The sequence below is a fragment of the Anolis sagrei genome, chromosome X (assembly GCF_037176765.1).
Source record: "Anolis sagrei isolate rAnoSag1 chromosome X, rAnoSag1.mat, whole genome shotgun sequence".
Lineage (NCBI taxonomy): Eukaryota > Metazoa > Chordata > Lepidosauria > Squamata > Dactyloidae > Anolis > Anolis sagrei.
In genome coordinates, this window is record NC_090034.1 from 64,840,871 (window position 1) to 64,861,345 (window position 20,475).

At 42.7% G+C, this 20,475-nt stretch overlaps 1 protein-coding gene across 10 annotated transcripts in view; it reads right to left on the bottom strand.

The window, feature by feature from the left end:
• EPB41 (erythrocyte membrane protein band 4.1) overlaps positions 1 to 20,475 on the bottom strand; it is a 199,458-nt gene that overhangs the window by 139,806 nt on the left and 39,177 nt on the right. For 7 of the 10 annotated variants that reach the window (XM_060784643.2, XM_060784642.2, XM_060784646.2 and 4 more), the window contains exon 1: positions 4,684 to 4,831. The exons of 2 other annotated variants lie outside the window; for them this stretch is intronic. The gene's annotated coding sequence lies outside the window, so the exon portion shown is untranslated. Of the gene's footprint in view, positions 1 to 4,665; positions 4,832 to 20,475 lie in introns of those variants that run through there. One more of the 10 variants, XM_060784639.2, reaches the window with a different exon arrangement.

Consider the following 20,475-nt stretch of genomic DNA (forward strand, 5'->3'; position numbering starts at 1 on the left):
AAACATTAATCATCCCTAAAGTTTTATTTAGTATTAATGCAGCTTCTAAGAATTATAAGGTGCAATATTCAAAGAATTGGATCTTTTCTGTATGTTTCCATTTTAAGTCACGCTGGACACCGAGGGACTTATTTCAAAGTGGGTTTGGGCTATTTTGCAGGTGAAATCAGAAAAAAAATGTTGACAGTACAGTATCTGGAATATAGGAAAACAAGGCACATAGAAGACGGGGAAACCAACTTAACTGACTAATATTATGTAAAGAAATGAACTGACAATCCATTCTGGATGTGGATAAATCTCTACTACTGTTGACATCCTAATGGACCTGTCTGTGGGCAGAAGAGGGGAAAAAGCAGCTTGGTTTAAATAGAAGATGAAAAAACCAACTTAACTGACTAATATAATATTGAATAATAATATGCAAAGAAATGAATTAACAATCCATTCTGTATGTGGAGAAATCCCTACTACATCCTAACGAGGCTGTTTGTGGGCAGAAGATGTTTAAATAGAAGATGAGGAAACCAATTTAACTAATATAATAATAAATGAATTGACAGGCCGTTATAGATATGGATACATCTCTGCATCCTAACGAGGCTGTATGTGGGCAGAAGAGGGGGGAAAGCAACTTCATTTACATGCAAGATGAGGAAACCAACTTAACTGATATAATAATAATAGTATTAATAATATGTAAAGAAATAAATTGACAATCCATTCTGGATGTGGATACATCCCCAGTACTATTGGTATCCTTATTAGGCTTAAATAGGAGGAAACCAACTTAACATAATAAAAATAATACCTAAAGAAATGAACTGACAATCCATTCTGGAGGTGGATACGTCCCTACTACTATTGACATCTTAACAGAAGACTTTAAATAGAAGAAGAGGAAACTAACTCAACATAATAATCATAATCATAATCATAATATGTAAAGAAATGAATTGATAATCCATTCTGGATGTGGATACATCCCTAGTACTATTAGTATCCTTATTAGGCTTAAATAGGAGAAAACCAACTTAACATAATAAAAATAATACCTAAAGAAAGGAATTGACAATCCATTCTGGAGGTGGATACATCTCTACTACTATTGAGATCTTAACAAAAGACTTTAAATAGAAGAGGAGAAAACCAATTCAACATAATAATCATAATCATAATTATGAACCATAATTATGAGCCATCTAGGATGTTAAGATCACCTGGGGAAGCCCTGCTCTCAACTCCATCTGCGTCACAAATACGTTTGGTGGAGACAGGGCCTTCTCAGTGGTGGCCCCTCGGCTATGGAACGCCCTTCCTAGGGACATTAGATCAGCTCCCTCCCTTTGGACTTTCCGAAAAAAAGTCGAAACCTGGCTGTTCGAGCAGGCGTTTGAAAAGGCAATGTAACGGACATAAGAATATGAAACAATTGGCCTATGAGATCAGATTATGTTTTTATCTTGGAGATGAAATAATTTGCTTTTACTAATGTGTTATGGTCTTAATTGATATGTAAATGCTTTTAAATGTTTTAATGATGTTGTTGGCATTGAATTGTTGCCTTGTGGACCACCTCGAGTTGCCTGTGGGCTGAGAGGGGCAGTATAAAAATGTAGCAAATACATAAATAAATAATATGTAAAGAAATGAATTGACAATCCATTCTGGATGTGGATACATCCCTAGTACTATTCGTATCCTTATTAGGTTTAAATAGGAGGAAACCAACTTAACATAATAATCATAATCATAACATGTAAAGAAATGAATTGACAATCCATTCTGGATGTGGATACATCCTTAGTTCTATTTGTATCCTTATTAGGCTTAAATAGGAGGAAACCAACTTAACATAATAATAACAATCACCATCATCATCAATCTTATATAAATAAAAATGTAATGTTCGTTTGTGGGATTAACATAACTCAAAAACCACTGGACGAATTGCTGCCAAATTTGGCCACAAGACACCTACTAACCCAAGGAGCAACCATCACTCAAAAAATTGATTTTGTCATTTGGGAGTTGTAGTTGCTGGGATTTATAGTTCACTTACAATCAAAGAGCGTTCTGAACCCCACCAACGATGGAATTGAACCAAACGTGGCACACAGGACTCCCATGACCAACAGAAAACACTAGAAGGGTTTGGTGGGCATTGACCTTGAGTTTGGGAGTTATAGTTCACCTACATCCAGAGAGCACTGTGGACTCAAACAATGATGGATCTGGACCAAACTTGGCATGAATACTTCATATGCCCAAGTATGAACACAGATGGGGTTTGGGGGAAATAGAACAGAAAATACCTAAGGCCATCCAGTCCAACTCCCTTCACTAGGGTAAGAAAACGTAAACAAAGCCCTCCTGACAAAAAGCCATCCTGCCATAGATATAGATATATATGATTCACACAGAGAGATATAGTACCATAGATTCTTGCAGGGAGCGATCAACCCTCCTGTTTAAGGAGCTCCACTGGCTGCCATTCATTTCCTGGTCCCAATTCAAGGTGCAGATTCTTACTTACAAAGCCCTGAACGGTTTGGGACCCACCTACCTGCATGACCGCATTTCTGTGTACGAACCCATACGATCTCTTTGATCATCTGGAGAGGCCCTGCTCACGCTCCCACCCCCTTTGCAGGCGCGATTGGTGGGGACGAGGGAGAGGGCCTTCTCTGTGATGCCCCCACCCCCACCCCCCCCCCCGACTCTGGAACTCACTTCCCAGGGACATTAGACATGCCCCAACGTTGGCAGTTTTTAGGAGGAGCCTAAAAACGTGGTTGTTCCAGTGTGCCTTCCCAGAATAAGGAGAACTCTCAGCAATATGTCCTCACAATGCACTTTAATACTGATTTAGGATGGACTGTGCTCCCTCATTTCTCTCTGGAAAATCCTATCCTAGTTATATTTTACCTTGTTAACGTCAGCATATTTTCAATTTTAATCTATTACATTTGTCCCGGCCAATTTTAAAACGGTTTATGTCACTATTGATTGTTTTTTGTTTATGTGATTTATTTTATTTGTATTTTATTGATTGTTTATTGATGTTGTGTTTATTGATGTTTTGTTTGATGTACTTTGGGCTTGGCCTCATGTAAGCCGCACCGAGTCCCTTGGGGAAATGGTAGCGGGGTACAAATAAAGTTTATTATTATTATTTATTACTAGCCATCCCCTGCCACGCATTGCTGTGGCCCAGTCTGGTGATCTGGAAAAGAAAGTAATTAGAAAGTGTTGGTTTCTAGTAACTGTAATGTCTTTATGCTTGTGGGTAAACACTATTTCTTGATGTTTCTTTGTCAGTGTTAATGTGGTGATTGCCTGGTTTGGCCACTCTGGAACATGCAGAACAATAAATCCCAGTAACTACAACTCCCTAATGTCAAGGTCTATTTCCCCCAAACTGTGTTCATATTTGGGCATATGGAATATTTGTGCCAATTTTGGGTCAGATCCATCATTCTTTTGAGTCCACAGATGGATGTAGGTGAACTACAACTCCCAAACTCAAGGTCAATGCTCACCAAACTCTTCTTGTGCTTTCTGTTGGTCATGGGAGTCCTGTTATGCTACGTTTGGTTCAATTCCATTGTTGGTGGGGTTCAGAATGCTCTTTGATTGTAGGTGAACTATAAATCCCAGCAACAACAACTCCCAAATTACAAAATCAATTTTTGGAGTGAAGGACAGACATTGGGTTGTTAGGTGTACTGTGTCCAAATTTGGTGTCAATTCATCCAGTGGTTTTTGAGTTCTGTTAATCCCACAAACGAACATTACATTTTTATTTATATAAATTGAAAGGGACGCCTAAAGGAGGACAATGATACGTTGCAAGTTCCAGAGTAGGCAAACCAGACACTCTCCACATCAACACTGACAAAGAAAGAGCAAGAAATACTGTTTACCCACAAGCATAAAAAAATTACAGATATTAGAAATTAACACCTCATTCTTTTCCAGATCACCAGACTGGGCCACAGCAACCCGTGGCAGGGGAAGGCTAGTATGTAAATAAATGAATTGACAATCCATTCTGGACGTGGATACATCCCTACTACTGTTGACATCCTATAGGAAGACGTTTAAATAGAAGAAGTCACCAACTCAACATCATATCAACAACGATATGTAGAGAAATGAATTGACCATCTATTCTGGACGTGGATACATCCCTAATGCTATTGACATCCTAAGGAGGCTGTGTGTTGGCAGAAGAGGTGAGAAAACAGCTAGGTTTGTCTGAAAGCAGGAGGAACTGTCCACCCAATGCATGTATTTCGGAGGGCAATGCACCTCCTCTCCACCTGCGCCGCCGCTTTGTTTCCTCCCTCCCTCCGAAAGGCTGCTTATTACACAACGGTGGGCAGCTGAAGTGCTGTCATCTCCATCTTTTGCGCCCAGAGCTGCCTTCCTCTTGTGATTACAGGCGAGCAACGCAAAATGCAGGTTGGGGAGGGGGAGGAGAAGGATGCCCTCGCTGAGCATCCCCGCCATCTCTCTCTCTCTCTCTCTCTCTCTCTCTGCGGCCGCCTTTAATCTTCCCTCCCATAATGCCCTCCCTCCCTCGCTCGCTCTGATCCTGAGGCTGGCAACACACAGCGCAACCAAAGCCTTATCTGGCTGAAAGGCGCACAAAGCACACACCTGCCGAAAAGGCCTCACCTTCCTCCGCGAATGGAGACCGACTTCTTCCCGCAGCGACACGCAAGGCCAGCGGATGCAGAAGGATGGACGGGTGAACCCTCAGCCTCGCTCTCCCCTCTCCCTCACAGCCGTCTCCCTCGCCTCATAACATAGTAGTAAGTTTCCATTGGCCGAAAAAAAGGGGCGGGGCCTCCGCCTGGCTCGCTCATTGGCTGGGAAGAAGAGCGGGGGAGATGAGAGACAAGCCAAACAGAGAGAGGGGGATTTTGCTGCTATTTGTGGCGGGACGGAGCGAGCGAAAGGCGCATGCGCGAAAGGAGCCCCCCCCCCCCCCCCCGCGGAGGTTCGAGGCGAAAACAAAAGCGCGTTCCTCCTAGAGGCCACCTGGGTAAACGTGAGAAAAGAATAAGCGTCATAATAGGATTGCCAATATCCGCTGGATAATGGAGAAAGGCAGGGAGTTTCAGAAAAACATCTACTTCTGCTTCATTGACTATTCTAAAGCCTTTGACTGTGTGGATCATAATAAATTGTGGCAAGTTCTTGGTGGGATGGGCATCCCAAGCCACCTTGTCTCTCTCCTGAGGAATCTGTACAAGGACCAAGTAGCAACAGTCAGAACTGACCACGGAACAACAGACTGGTTCAAGATTGGGAAAGGCGTACGGCAAGGCTGCATACTCTCACCCAACTTATTCAACTTGTATGCAGAACACATCATGCGATGTGCGGGGCTGGATGAATGCAAAGCTGGGGTGAAAATTGCTGGAAGAAACATTAACAACCTCAGATATGCAGATGACACCACTCTGATGGCCGAAAGTGAGGAGGAGCTGAGGAGCCTTCTAATCAAGGTGAAAGAAGAAAGCACAAAAGCCGGGTTGCAGCTAAACGTCAAAAAAACCAAGATTATGGCAACAAGAATGATTGACAACTGGAAAATAGAGGGAGAAACCGTGGAGGCCGTGACAGATTTTGTATTTCTAGGTGCAAAGATTACTGCAGATGCAGACTGTGGCCAGGAAATCAGAAGACGCTTACTTCTTGGGAGGAGAGCAATGTCCAATCTCGATAAAATAGTAAAGAGTAGAGACAGCAGACTGGCAACAAAAATCCGCCTAGTCAAAGCCATGGTATTCCCTGTAGTAACCTACGGATGTGAGAGCTGGCCCTTAGAGAAGGCTGAGCGAAGGAAGATAGATGCTTTTGAGCTGTGGTGTTGGAGGAAAGTCCTGAGAGTGCCTTGGACTGCGAGAAGATCCAACCAGTCCATCCTCCAGGAAATAAAGCCCGACTGCTCATTGGAGGGAAGGATACTAGAGACAAAGTTGAAGTAGTTTGACCACATCCTGAGGAGACAGCAAAGCCTAGAGAAGACAATTATGCTGGGGAAAGTGGAAGGCAAAAGGAAGAGGGGCCGACCAAGGGCAAGATGGATGGGTGGCCTCCTTGTAGTGACTGGACTGACCTTAAAGGAGCTGGGGGTGGTAACGGCCGACAGGGAGCTCTGGCGTGGGCTGGTCCATGAGGTCACGAAGAGTCGGAGACAACTGAATGAATGAACAACAACAAGGATTGTTGTGAGTTTTCCGGGCTGCCTAGCCCTCTAATCAAGGTGAAAGAAGAAAGTGCAAAAGCTGGGTTGCAGTTAAACATTAAAAAGAAACCAAGATTATGGCAACAATAATTGACTGTGATATATATTGTTGTTTTAATTGTTTAACTGCTGTTTTTATACGTTTATTGTATTATTGTGTAGGCACCGAATTGTGCCCTTTTGTAAGCCGCCCCGAGTCCCCCCTCGGGGGTTGAGAAGGGCGGGGTAGAAGTATACGAAATAAATAAATAAAATAAATAAATAATGATTGATAACTGGCAAATAGAAGGAGGAATAATAATAACAATAATAATAACACTTTATTTGTACCCCGCTACCATCTCCCCAAGGGACTCGGTGCGGCTTACATGAGACCGAGCCCAAATACAACAATACCAGCAATAATAACAATACATGCAATTAAAATAAAAAACATAGACAATAAAATATGCAACAATTAACAATAAGACAACACACAATTAAAAACAGTGGGAAGGCCAAATGTAAAGTTAAAATTGGAAATGATGCCGGGACATGGGCGAAAAGGTGAAAGTAGCGTTTGTGGAAAACGTACAAGCAGACTTAATATGTAAAGTGCTTTGGAGGACAAAGTGCTATGGGATCATTATTCCGGGAGGCACACTGGAACAACCACGTTTTCAAACTCCTCCTAAAGACTGCCAGAGTTGGGGCCTGCCTGATGTCCTTAGGGAGTGAGTTCCAGAGTCGAGGGGCCACCACTGAAAAGGCCCTCTCGTCCCCACCAATCGCGCCTGCGATGCAGGTGGGATTGAGAGCAGGGCCTCTCCAGATGATCGAAGCGATCTTGTGGGTTCATATACAAAGATGAGAAAACGTGGAGGCAGTGACAGACTTTGTATTTATTGTCGAAGGCTTTCATGGCCAGAATCACTGGGTTGTTGTAGGTTCTTTCAGGCTATATGGCCATGTTCTAGAGTCATTTTCTCCTGACGTTTCTCCTGCATCTATGGCAAGCATTCTCAGAGGTAGTGAGGTCTATTGGCACATGGAAAGTGGGTTTATATATCTGTGGAATAACCAGGGTGGGGCAAAGAACTCTTGTCTGTTGGAGCTAGGTGTGAATGTTTCAACTGACCACCTTGATTAGCATCCGAAGAGCTGCAAGACCGAGAACAAGCCATGAGCGTAACGACAAAGATCCACCCAGAGGAAAAGTGTTCTTGCCATACATCAAGGGAACCACTGACCGCATAGGGAAGCTGATGAAGAGACAACATACAAACTATCTACAAACCCACCAAGAAAATCCAACAAATGCTACGTTCAGCAAAGGACAAGAGGGATCCTCTCACCTCTGCAGGAGTCTACCGTATACCATGCAGCTGTGGACAAGTCTACATAGGGATCACCAAACGCAGCATTGCCCAAACACAAATCAAGAAACATGAAAGGCACTGCAGACTACTTCAACCAGAGAAGTCAGCCATAGCAGAGCACCTGATGAACCAACCTGGACACAGCATATTATTTGAGAACACAGAAATGCTGGACCACTCTAATATACATGAAGCCGTTGGGAGAGATCATCCTGAGTTTCGGGGTACGGTGTCATCTGTACGCAGATGATGTCCAACTCTGTTACTCCTTCCCACCTGCTGCTAAGGAGGCTGTCCAAGTCCTGAACCGGTGCTTGGCCGCTGTGACGGACTGGATGAGGGACAACAGATTGAAACTAAATCCAGACAAGACAGAGGTACTCCTGGTCAGTCGAAAGGCCGAACAGGGCATAGGGTTACAGCCTGTGCTAGATGGGGTTACACTCCCCCTGAAGGCGCAGGTTCGCAGCTTGGGAGTTCTCCTAGATTCATAACTGAGCCTGGAGCCCCAGGTTTCGGCGGTGGTCAGGGGAGCTTTTGCACAATTAAAACTTGTGCGCCAGCTGCACCTGTACCTTGGGAAGTCTGACTTGGCCACGGTGGTCCACGCTTTGGTTACAACCAGTTTATAGACTACTGCAACGCTCTCTACGTGGGGTTGCCTCTGAAGACTGGCCGGAAGCTGCAGCTAGTCCAACGCTGGGCAGCCAGATTACTAACGGGTGCTGGGTACAGGGAGCACACCACTCCGCTGTTACACCAGCTCCACTGGCTGCCAATTAGCTTCCGAGCACAATTCAAAGTGCTGGTGTTAACCTATAAAGCCCTAAACGACTCCGGCCCTGTTTACCTCTCGAACATATTCTCCCCTATGAACCATCAAGATTATTAAGATCGTCTGGAGAGGTCCGGCTCTCGGTCCCACCGGCCTTGCAAGCGCATCTGGTGGGGACGAGGGACAAGGCCTTCTCAGTGGTGGCCCCTTGGCTCTGGAACTCTCTCCCACTGGAGATCAGAACCACCCCTTCTATCCTGACGTTTAGGAAACAGGTGAAGACTTGGCTATGGAGGCAGGCATTTGATGAGTGAGTCAACACCCTGAGATATGGAAGGAGGATGATGAACAACGATTTTAGTGTGACGACTGACCATTGTAGTTCTTGATTGTAATTGCTGTTTTAATGTTTTACTGTAATATTAATTATGATGTTTTATTGATTGTCTGTGATATTATGGTTGGAAACCGACCTGAGTCCCTCAAGAGAGGTGAGAAGGCCGGTATATAAAACTTTTAAATAAATAAATAAACAACCACCATGTCAGACTACACAGAGAAGCCATTGAAATCCACAAGCATGGACCATTTCAACAGAAAGGAGGTAAGCATGGAAATGAACAAAATCTGGCAACCAGTATTTTAAAAAAATGCAAAAATCAAGACAGTAGTAAATAAAGAGCAACACTCAAAAACAGGAAAATTCCAGACAGAAACCATCAGGGCCAGCTAACACCTTCTGCTAATCAAGCTTGCTAATTACAACATTCTCACTTGCCTCCAACAGATAAGAGTTCTTTCTCCTACACTGGACATTATTCCACAGATATACATACACTCCACTTGTCTCACTTCCAACAGAACCATTAGCCACAGAGGCAGGCGAAATGTCAGGAGAGAATGCTGCTAGAACATGGCCATACAGCCCGGAAAACTCACAGCAACCTAGAACTTTATTATTATAGAATCATAGAGTTGGAAGAAACCTCATGAGCCATTCAGTCCAACCCCCTGCCAAGAAGCAGGAAAACTGCATTCAAAGCACACCCGACAGATGGCCATCCAGCCTCTGTTTAAAAGCTTCCAAAGAAGAAGCCACCACCACACTCCGGGGCAGAGAGTTCCACTGCTGAATGGCTCTCACAGTCAGGAAGTTCTTCCTCATGTTCAGATGGAATCTCCTTTCTTGTAGTTTGAAGCCATTGTTCTGCATCCTAGTCTCCAAGGAAGCAGAAAACAAGCTTGCTCCCTCCTCCCTATGAGTTCTTCTCACATACATGGCCATCAGGTCTCCTCTCAGCCTTCTCTTCTTCAGGCTAAACATGCCCAGCTCCTTAAGCCGCTCCTCATAGGGCTTGTTCTCCAGACCCTTGATCATTTTAGTCACCCTCCTCTGGACACATTCCAGCTTGTCAATATCTCTCTTCAATTGTGGTGCCCAGAATTGGACAAAATATTCCAGGTGTGGTCTAATAGAGGGGTAGCATGCCTTCCCTAGATCTAGTCACTATACTCCTATCGATGCAGGCCAAAATCCCATTGGCTTTTTTTGCCGCCGCACCACATTGTTGGCTAATGTTTCACTTGCTGTCCACAAGGACTCCAAGATCTTTTTCACACATACTGCTCTCAAGCCACACATCCCCATTCTGTATCTTTGCATTTCATTTTTTCTGCCTAAGTGGAGTTTATGTTTATTTATGCCCCACTTTCTCTCTCCCGAAGGAGACTCAAAGTGGGTTGCATCAAAAGTATGACCGCATAGTTTAAGATATACAAACCTGCAAATGTTAAAACAGAATTAAACATAACAGTATTAAAACTTCACAACTTGGATGTGTGGACACAACTTTTACCTACCACCTGCTCTGGGTCTTAAGACAAATCTCAGAAAATAGAAGCTATTTGCGCATATTAATAGCACATTTCTACCAGTATTTTCTTAATTTTCTTTTTTCAAGAGGAAAAGGAAGAGACTTGAAAGAACCCTCAGAGGAGTTCTCCTTACAGCCTCATTTGTGTGTCAGAGCCAGCTGCCTACCAATCTGCATACAGAAAGTCTCAATCCATTCCCTCCTCTAATGGGTCTCTGTGGCAGCAGACATCACCGCAGGAGATAGTAGCTGATAACAATAGACCATTCGTGTGTCGCTGAAAAAACACGCAGATGTAGACCCCCCATGTCTTAAAGGCCTTTGATGGAAAATGGTTGTGGTAATGCATATTTATAATGACAGCCCACTAGAAAGATTGCCCAAAATAAAGATGTTTGACTGTATTAAGCAGACCCAGTGTTTGACAGCTTCTTGAATGAACACTTTTTCAGGAGGCAGAGCTTGCGAAGTCTATGGATTCATTCAGCTCCTCCTCTCACACAAAAACAAACATTGGTTATTAGGCAAGGGATTGAAATGACATGATTACAAACAGTGATTTCTCCCAGGGCTAATAGTTAAGAGGATAGAGAGGTGAGGGGATTATGCTGAAAGAAAGAGCTGCCAGGCAAAGAGATCAGAGAAGTTTGTGGGTGGACAAAAAGCAAGGGGGGGGGGGGAGGAGGAATAATGGCCAGGCCACTTTGAGGGATCTGAAGTGAGAAAACAGAAGCGAGACCAAGTCAACACTGGATGAGGAATAAAAAGAGAACCTTGCAAGTGCATACTTTCTGCTTACCTATATATATATATAAATGCTCTGTGCATAATTAGTACCTTAAAAACAAAAGAACAAATGAACGAAAACACACCAAATTTGGCAACAAAACGTCTCACAACACAAGGAGTGACCATCACTCAAAAATTGATTTTGTCATTTGGGAGTTGTAGTTGCTGGGATTTATAGTTCACCTACAAGCAAACAGTATTCTGAACTCCATCACCGATGGAATTGAACCAAACTTGGCACACAGGATTCCCATGGCCAACAGAAAATACTGGAAGGGTTTGGTGGGCATTGACCTTGAGTTTGGGAGTTGTAGTTCACCTACATCCAGAGAGCATTGTGGACTCAAACAATGATGGATCTGAACCAAACTTGGCACAAGAACTCAATACACCCAAATATGAACACAGATGGAGTTTGGGGGAAATAGACCTTGACATTTGGGAGTTGTAGTTACTGGGATTTGTAGTAAACCTACAATCAAAGAGCATTCTGAACCTCATGAACGACAGAATCGGGGCAAACTTCCCACACAGAACCCCCATGACCAACAGAAAATACTTAAGGCCATCCAATCCAACTCCCTTCACCAGGGCAAGAAAACTGAATCAAAGCCCTCCTGACAAAGAGCCATCCGGCCATGGAGATAGATAGATAGATAGATAGATAGATAGATAGATAGATAGATAGATAGATAGAGATTATTCACACACAGAGAGATCATAGATTTGAAAGGGACTCTTAAAGAAGGACAATGATATGTTGCATGTTTCAGGGTGGGCAAACCAGACACTCTCCACATCAACACTGACAAAGAAACAGCAAGAAATACTGTTTACCCACAAGCATAAAGAAATTACATATATTAGAAACTAACACTTTCTCATTACTTTATTTTCCAGATCAACAGACTGGGCCACAGCAACACGTGGCAGGGGACAGCTAGTGTATATTTAAAAGTATTCTATATCAGTCAAAACTGAGAAAATAATAATAATAATAACAGCTGTTTCATGCCAGCCTTTTCCCCTTCCATTTATAAAACCAAAGACAATTGAATCTACCCCAAAGATACACATATAGCCTTAAGAAATGGGGCTACAAAGTGGAATCCACGACATGCAACCTGAGCCCTGTCACATGCACAATGGAGGACCTTCTTATAACAACACCAGAGGCACTCCAAGTGGCCAGCTACTGGTCAAACGACATTTAATAGAATGCCAAGTTCGCAAACTTTGTGTTTCTTTTAATGCAATACAACTGTTTGGTTCACTCCTGACTTGATAAATAAATAAGCTTTTTTAACAGAACATGTAATTGGGAGCATTTACAAGACCTCATGTTTAGTGGAAGCTAACATCATTCCTATCTCGCCACTAACATAGGGAGATCTATAAATTATATAGAATGGGAACAATTATGGAACAAGAAGATGAAATATACGTATGCGACAGAACTCAAGGAAAACCATTATAAGAGGATATATTGATGGTACATGACTCCTCAGAAATTGAGCACAATGTATAAGATAACCTCGAGTAAGTGTTGGAAATGTGGAACTCAGGTGGGGACATTCTACCATCTATGGTGGGCATGCAAAAAGTTTTTGGAAAAAAATTCAGGAAATGATCCAGAAAATCTTAAATATTAAAATTCATATGAAACCAGAATACTTCTTGCTGGGCATTACAGATGAAGACATAAACTTAGATCCAAACCAAGACATTCTTTTTACATACTTCACGACAGCTGCCAGAATGTTCTATGCTAGAAAAAGAAAATTGAAAGACCCGAGTACAGTAGAAGAATGGCTAAATAAACTATGGGACATAAAGGACATGGACAAATTAACCTTTTATTTGAAAGACTACACCGGAAAAGCAATAAGAAGAACTGATTGGAAACAATTTGAAGACTTCATGAAGAGAATGCAGATGACTTATTCTTTTTTCTTTCTTTCTTTCTTAGAGACATTGAAAGGGACAAAAAAAGAAATAAAATAAAATAAAATGAAGGAAAACATATCTAAAAAGATGAGCCGCTAAATATAAAGAAAAAGTAAATAAATAAAAAGAAGAAGATGAAGATGTCGAGAAAAAGATTGAGAAGCCAACCTTTCCCCTCCCCATTTTCACCTTGCACTTAGCAAACCCTTGATTCCGGCCCATATCTCTCCATCCCACTCTTTTTAAATTATTTTTTACTATTCCCTACCCACCTTCCCATTCCCATTCCCATATTCACCCTGACTATTCATAGAATTCCCCTGTCCCATTATTTTTTTTCCTACTTTTTATGTACAATTTGAAAAACTACAATAAAAATTATTTTAATAAACATTCCTATCTCTTAATTCTTCTATCACAGTCACTTGCTCAAAGTGTGATCCTTCTGGATTGCAATTGAGACATACATCCTTTATTATTCTAATAATCCCTCTTGGGTTGACAGGTTGAATAGCTAATCATTTCTCATCTGGAAACACAAAAAGGGCAAAGACATTTTGCTGCATGAGACAAAGGGCCAAGAACCTTTAGCAACCTCTCCAAAAACCCAAGGGAGAAATCCTGTCTAGTAATGGACGCAGGAAAGGCTGCTTCCCATCTCTTCACAAATAACAACAACAACACTCTGGGATTTTAGAATCCAAACAGATAAACACCTGCCACATAACATACCAGATATAACAGTTGTGGAAAAGAAACATGTTTATTATAGACGTTGAGGACAAAGAGGACAAAGAGAAAAGAGCACAAAATATAAGGACTTACAAATGGAAATTGGACAACTGTGGCAAAAGAGTACAATAGTGGTATCAAGAATGCCTCCAAACACACCAACCACTCTTATCATAGAATCATAGAGTTGGAAGAGACCTTAGGGGTTGGACTGAATGGCCCACGAGGTCTCTTCCAGCTCTACGATTCTATGACAAGAGTGGTTAGTGCACTTGGAGGCATTCCAAGAAACCTCAAAAAGCACCAAAAAAGCATTAATTTAATCAGAACATCAATCCACATGCTACAGAAGGAAGTTAGCACTTCTTGGAACTGCACACATTCTGCCAAAATACCTCAAATATCCTAGAGACCCTTGGGAAGAGCCTGATATTCAGAGACGAATCCCAGACACTTGGACCTCATGTGCATGTGTGCTGTGTTGTTATGTACAAATAAATCAATAATAATAACAACAATTTTATTTCTTACCCGCCTCTCCACCTGGCTGGAGGCGGGTTACTGAACAATGTACCTAGGATGGTGATGGGGCCTACAAAAAGTCCTCCCAAGAGCTTGAAACTGAGACTGGTTCACACAAGATGCTATATATAGTCCAGGGGTATTCACATTTTTAAAGCCAAGGGCCGGATTCACAGTCCCTCAGACAATTGGGGGTCCAGACTATTGTTTGAAAAATCCACAATTTCCTCTGCTGACTGAACATCATCTTATTTGTAGTGCAAAAAACATTAAAGAGCAATACAATTTAAAATGAAGAACAATTGCAACCAACATAAACTTACTAGTATTTCAATTTCAGTGGGAAGTGTGGGCCTGCTTTGGATGATGAGAGAGTCAAGTTAATTAGGATGATGGTAGTTCTTAGGGGTGACCCTAAGTCTAAAGTTTAATGCGAGGGCTGGGTCAATGGCCTTGGAGGGCTGCATCCGACCCACAAACCTTACTTTGGGGACCACTGACATAGTCTAATGGCACAGAGACAGTCTGCACAGCCTGAGAAGATCATACAGAGAACAGTCCTGAATAACATGCTAAGGAAACAATCCTAAACCACCATCTTGGTGTCCCACTAATTGAAAATTGGTTGGTCATGTTATATGTGTTTATAGATTTAATCTGAATTGTGGCTAACTATATATATATATATATATGGTTAGCCACTTTGAGTCCTCTTTGGGTAGATAAAGCAGGGTATAAATAAATATAATAATAACGATGATGCTAAATGCTGTTTTAATATTTGTACATTTTAAACTGTATGCTGATGTTTTTATCTTAAGCCGCTTTGAGTCTCCTGCAGAAGAGATTTTTTCTTTATTGTGTCAGATGCGAACAAAGTTTTAAAAAATCCAGAAGTGACTTGTGGGAGATATAAAGCAGGGTATAAATAAATAAAGATGATAATGATGATAATGATGTCAAGGAAACAAATCCTATACTACAGAACTCAAGATATGACAATTTGTAGCAAAGACTTCCTCCTCTCTTTACTCCATACCCCACAATGTGCAAACAGATGTAAGCTAGGATGTGCCATCACTGCTCAAGCAAAGAGCTTTGAAATGGTTGAACAGAAGCTCTCTGAAGCTTTAGATGCTCTTACTGCCTATTACAGGGAAAACCAGCTGATTCCTAATCCATCTAAAATGCAGATGTGTGCTTTTATCTTAAGAACAGACAAGCATCTCAAGTTCTGAGGATGACCTGGGAAGGAATCCCACTGGAGCATTGCAGCACACCCAAATATATGGTGGTCACTCTGGACTGTGCTTTGACTTGCAAGAGGCACTGCTTGAATATCAAGCAAAAAATGGGCACTAGAAATAATATCATACAAAAGCTGATGAGCACAACCTAGGAATCACAACCAGATACAGTGAAGATATCTGTCCCTGTGCTTGGCTACTCTGCTGCTGAATATGGACACCCAGTGTGGAATACATCTCAACACGTTAAAACCGTAGATGTGGCTCTGAGTGAGACATGCCACAGTATCACAGTATGTCTACGCCCTACACCATTGGAGAAATTATACTGTTTAACCGGTATTGTACCACCTGACATCCGTCAAGAAGTAGCAGCCAATAATGAAAGAACCAAGGCAGTAACATATCTGGCCCATCCTCCTCTATCCTGTTCACCTCCTCTATTCTGTTCATGCCCAGCATTATTTTTAAACTTAATTACATTTGGCCCAGCCATAGTTTTCAAATGTGTTTTGTGCCACTGTTCAATGTTTACGCTATTTGTGTATGAGATTTATTTTAGTTGCTTTGTATTAGTATTTGTATTTTGCTTCGCATTGTAATTGTTATTGCTTGTATTGCTTGTATTGATGTATTGTGGGCTCGGCCTCATGTAAGCCGCACCGAGTCCCTTGGGAGATGGTAGCGGGGTATAAATAAAGCTTTATTATTATTATTATTATTATTATTATTATTATTATTAATTATCCTCTGTTCAGATATCAGACAGAACAACAATGCCTTAAATCAAGAAACAGCTTCCTAAGATCTACAAAGATACTCGCAGGAACACCTCCAAAAGTGAAAGGCTAAAACACGGAACCTCAAGTCATGGCTGATACCAGATGAGAGACTCCCCCCTGGGCACACAGAAGACTGGGCGATTTGGAAGGTGCTGAACAGGCTGCACTCTGGCAAAACGAGATGCAGACCCAACCTTAAGAAATGGGGCTACAAAGCGGGCTCCATGACATGCGAGTGCGGAAGAGCAAACCACAGACCACTTGCTACAATGTAACCTGAGCCCTGCCACATACACAATGGAGGATCTCCTTTCAGCGATGCCAGGGGTACTCCAAGTGGCTAGCTTCTAGTCAAAGGACATTTAGTATCATGCCAAGTCTTTAACTTTGTGGGGTTTTTAAAATACATTATAGCTATATTCTCAATTTGCTTCTGAAACAATAAATGAAGATATACCCCCATCCCTCCCATTAATATGAAAAGTAAGAGTAAATATTCTCACAGTGATATAAAGAGTCTTTGATAACACACCCAAAAGGTATTTATTTATTTATCGTGTCAGGAGCAACCAGACAGTTGTATTACATTTTTAACAAAACAAACAAACAGACAGACAAAACACGAAGTTTGCAAGCTTCGTATTTATTTATTTGGTAGTTTTGTATTCTTACCTCCATTCGAGGGACTCGGGCCAGTTTCCAACATCAATATTACAGACCGTCATTAAAACATCATATTTCTAAATCACACTAAAACATTAAAACATTGAAACAATTAAAATGGCAAAAATACAATCATATGATTACAGTGGTCAGTCGTCATCAAAGTCATTATTTGTCGTCATCCATCCATATCACAGGATCATGGCTCATTCGTTGAATGCCAATCCCCAAAACCAGGTTTTCACCTGTTTCCTGAACGTTAAGATCGAAGGAGCAGTTCTGATCTCCAGTGGAAGGGAGTTCCAGAGTCGAGGGGCCACCACTGAGAAGACCCTGTCTCTCGTCCCCACCAGCTGCGCCTGTGAGGCCGGTGGGATCGAGAGCAGGGCCCCTCCAGACGATCTTAGTAATCTTGATGGCTCATAGGGGAGGATACGTTCGGACAGGTAAATTGGGCCGGAGTTGTTTAGGGCTTTATAGGTTAAGACCAGCACTTTGAATTGTGCTCGGAAGCTGACTGCCAGCCAGTGGAGCTGGCACAACAGAGGAGTAGTATGCTCCCTGTACCCCGCTCCCGTTAGTAACCTGGCTGCCGCACGTTGGACTAATTGAAGCTTCCGGGCAGTCTTCAGAGGCAACCCCACATAGTTGATTAAATGTCCTTTGACCAGTATCTGGCCACTTGGAGTGCCCCTGGTGTTGCCGCAAGAAGGTCCTCCATTGTGCACATAGCAGGGCTCGGGTTGCATTGCAGCAGGTGGTCAGTGGTTTGCTTTTCTCCACACTCGCATGTCGTGGATTCCACTTGTAGCCCCATTTCTTAAGGTTGGCTCTGCATCTCGTGGTGTCAGAGCGCAGTCTGTTCAGTGCCTTCCAAGTCGCCCAGTTTTCTGTGTGCCCAGGGGGAGTCTCTCATTTGGTATCAGCCACTGATTGAGGTTCTGGGGTTGAGCCTGCCACTATTGGACTCTCGCTTGCTGAGGTGTTCCAGCAAGTGTCTCTGTAGATCTTAGAAAACTATTTCTTGATTTAAGTCGGTGACGTGCTGGCTGATATCCAAACAAGGGATGAGCTGGAGATGTCACTGCCTTGGTCCTTTCACTATTGGCTGCTACTTCCCGGCGGATGTCAGGTGATGCAATACCGGCTAGATGGTGTAGTTTCTCCAGTGGTGTAGGGCGCAGACACCCCGTGATAATGCGGCATGTCTCATGCCCACATCCACTGTTTTAGTGTGGTGAGATGTGTTCCACACTGGGCATGCATACTCAGCAGCAGAGTAGCAAAGCGCAAGGGCAGATGTCTTCACTGTGTCTGGTTGTGATCTCCAGTTTGTGCCAGTCAGCTTTCGTATGATATTGTTTCAGGCACCCACTTTTTGCTTGATATTCAGGCAGCGCTTCTTGTAGGTCAGGGCATAGTCCAGAGTGACTCCCAGGTATTTGGGTGCGCTGCAGTGCTCCAGTGGGATTCCTTCCCAGGTGATCCTCAGAGCTCAGGATACTTGTCTGTTCTTATGGTGAAAAGCACATGTCTGTGTTTTAGATGGATTAGGGATCAGCTGGTTTTCCCTGTAGTAAGCGGTAAGGGCACCTAGAGCTTCAGAGAGCTTCTGTTCTACCATCTGAAAGCTCCCTGCTTGAGCTGTAATGGCACGATCATCAGCATAGATGAAGCTCTCTGTGCCTTCTGGCAGTGACTGGTCATTTGTGTAAATTTTGAACATGGATGGAGCAAGAACGCTCCCCTGAGGCAAGCCGTTCTTCTATTTCCGCCATCTGCTTCTCTGGCCCTGGAACTCAACAAAAAAGCTCCTGTTTTGTAGCAGGTTTCCTATGAGGCAGGTGAGATGGTAGTCCTTTGTGATTTTATACATTTTTCTCAGGAGGAGGCGATGGTTTACAGTATCATAAGCCGCTGACAGGTCTATGAAAACAGCTCCTGCCTTTCAAAGCCATCTTCTATGTGCTGAGTCAGGTTTAGCACTTCCGATGTGCAGCTTTTGCCCTTCCTGAAGCCAGCTTGTGGAATCAGACATGGGTCTATTTTTTCCACAATTCTATGCAAAATAAGTCTCTCCAGAACTTTGTAGAGGTGGCACAACAGGGAGATTGGTCTATAGCTTTTTGGATCATTGCGGTCTTTGCCTGGCTTCTTGTAGGTCAGGGCACAGTCCAGAGTGACTCCCAGGTATTTATTTTGAGGTTTTATATACCGGCCCTCTCACCTTCCAAGAGGGATTCGGACCGCTTCATAACATGTGTTAACATACAAAAAATATACAATAACAACACAATACCACTTCATTACATGATTAAAATCAACACCATACACATTAAAACATTATCATCACAGTTAAAAGATCCAAATTGTCCAACACCATCACAATCCCATTCATAATCCTCCTTTCATGTGGGCAAAGAATTAAATCAGTTGTCAAATGCCACGTTCCACAACCAGGTCTTTGTTAATTTCCTGAACGTCATGAGGGAGGGGGCAGTTCTGATCTCTAATGGGAGGGAGTTCCAAAGTCGAGGGGCTATGACTCTTGCTTTCCTCCAGATTTTGGGGATCTGACAGGATGCAGTGCAGTTGTTCATCAGTTCCAGCAGCCAGCGCCTTTCTTTTGGACCAAAGGTCTTGATTTGTTCCATCCGTAGATCATACAGGTCAGCTGCTTTGCCATTTTTACATTTATTGAGAGCCATGTTCAATTCAGTAGATGTAAAGGGTTCATGAAGGTTGTTCTCAATCTCTGGTTGTCTGGCTATTGGTTTCTTTCCTACTTTGGTGGGAAGGTTGGGTTTCTTCAAGAGTTGGTGTGCTATCTGATCTGCCTTTATGTTGGCGTGGGTATTAGTTTGTGAGGGGTCATTGCTCAACCGTCTTAGCAGCCTCCACGCCTTCTGGCTGCTCCTGCCCATGTCGACTTCTGTGATCAGCTTTATCTACTGTTCTTTCTTGGCTTCAGAGATAGAGGACCCAATGCTCTGCGCTGCCTGAAGAGTTTGCTCACTAAATGGGTCTTTGTTGTGGAGTCTGTAATAGTTTTCCAACAAGGCAGCTGTTTCAGGAGTAATGCCCTGAAGGTAGTTGGTTCTGCAGCCTCTCAGTATAGAGGCCCGTGAGCAGGTTTTCACTATTTCAATAAAGTGCTCATATTCCTCAGGGATTGGCGCGACCAATATGATCATGTCATCTAACTCAAAAGGTAGACATGCTGTCTTAATTGGTATAAGTTGAATGGTAACAAGCTTATACTGGAGATTGCTTCAACCTGCTTCTGCATAATATATTTTTCCCCAAAATAAACCTTCCTTATTCCTAGTGTTTATTTTATTATTTTATATCCACAGAAGCTCTTCATTATTGCATGTATGACCTTTATCTTCTGAAGAATAGCAACACAAGACATGCAACTACCCAGGTTTCTTTTGCAGCTAGGATTTTATAAGCAGCAAAAATGCTGCAGAGCTCATAACAAAGTAATGAGAATTGACTCTGGCTGCCTCTTGTGGTCTGGA